This window comes from Arachis ipaensis, chromosome B9, assembly GCF_059453495.1.
Source record: "Arachis ipaensis isolate K30076 ecotype BB chromosome B9, ASM5945349v1, whole genome shotgun sequence".
NCBI classification, from domain to species: Eukaryota; Viridiplantae; Streptophyta; class Magnoliopsida; order Fabales; family Fabaceae; genus Arachis; species Arachis ipaensis.
This window is the reverse complement of record NC_142444.1, coordinates 77,353,402-77,354,966: the sequence shown is the minus strand read 5'-3', so window position 1 is coordinate 77,354,966 and position 1,565 is coordinate 77,353,402. Positions and strand designations below refer to the sequence as shown.

Sequence of the window (1,565 nt, the reverse complement as noted above, 5' to 3'; positions counted from 1 at the left end):
TTCCACTCACACAGGGATCCCTATACTGTGGTATAAAGGATCTCCATTATTATTATTATTTTTCTGTGCCTTCTTCTTTGTCATATGAGCAGGAGCAAGGATAAGAACATTCTTGTGGAAGCAGATCCAGAACCTGAAAAGACTCTGAAGAGAAAATTAAGAGAAGCTAAAATACAACAATCCAGAGAAAACCTTTCAGAAATTTTCGAACAGGAAGAGGAGATGGCAGCCGAAAATAATAATAATGTAAGGAAGATGCTTGGTGACTTTACTGCACCTAATTCCAATTTACATGGAAGAAGCATCTCCATTCCTGCCATTGGAGCAAACAACTTTGAGCTGAAACCTCAATTAGTTTCTCTGATGCAGTAGAACTGCAAGTTTCATGGACTTCCATCTGAAGATCCTTTTCAGTTCTTAACTGAATTCTTGCAGATATGTGATACTGTCAAGACTAATGGAGTAGATCCTGAAGTCTACAAGCTCATGCTTTTCCCTTTTGCTGTAAGAGACAGAGCTAGATTATGGTTGGATTCTCAACCCAAAGACATCCTGAACTCTTGGGATAAGCTGGTCACGGCTTTCCTAGCCAAGTACTTTCCTTCTCAAAAGCTGAGCAAGCTTAGAGCTGATGTTCAAACCTTCAGACAGAAAGAAGGTGAATCCCTCTATGAAGCTTGGGAAAGATACAAACAGTTGACCAAAAAGTGTCCTTCTGACATGCTTTCAGAATGGACCATCCTGGATATATTCTATGATGGTTTATCTGAGCTATCAAAGATGTCACTGGACACTTCTGCAGGTGGATCCATTCACCTAAAGAAAACGCCTGCAGAAGCTCAAGAACTCATTGACATGGTTGCTAATAACCAGTTCATGTACACTTCTGAAAGGAATCCTGTGAGTAATGGGACGCCTATGAAGAAGGGAGTTCTTGAAGTTGATACTCTGAATGCCATATTGGCTCAGAATAAAATATTGACTCAACAAGTCAATATGATCTCTCAGAGTCTGAATGGAATGCAAGCTGCATCCAACAGTACTCAAGAGGCATCTTCTGAAGAAGAAGCCTATGATCCTGAGAACCCTGCAATAGCAGAGGTAAATTACTTAGGTGAACCTTATGGAAACACCTATAACTCAACATGGAGAAATCATCCAAATTTCTCATGGAAGAATCAAAAGCCCCAACAAGGCTTTAATAATGGTGGAAGAAACAGGTTTAGCAATAGCAAACCTTTTCCATCATCAACTCAGCAACAGACAGAGAACTCTGAACAAAATGCTTCTAATTTAGCAAATCTAGTCTCTGATCTATCTAAGGCCACTGTAAGTTTCATGAATGAAACAAGGTCTTCCATTAGAAATCTGGAAGCACAAGTGGGCCAGCTGAGTAAAAGGATCACTGAAATCCCTCCTAGTACTCTCCCAAGCAATACAGAAGAGAACCCAAAAGGAGAGTGCAAGGCCATTGACATAAGTGCCATGGCCGAACCTGTGAGGAGAGGAGAGGACGTGAATCCCAAGGAGGAAGACCTCCTGGGACGTCCAGTGATCAATAAGGA

General features: G+C 41.1%; 1 non-coding gene across 1 annotated transcript; it reads right to left on the bottom strand.

Annotated features, from left to right (window-relative positions):
• Positions 1 to 618: 618 nt before the first annotated feature.
• Positions 619 to 726, bottom strand: LOC148545091 (small nucleolar RNA R71). The gene has a single exon (XR_015900715.1). It is a non-coding gene; the product is annotated as a small nucleolar RNA R71 (small nucleolar RNA).
• Between the last annotated feature and the right edge of the window lie 839 nt (positions 727 to 1,565).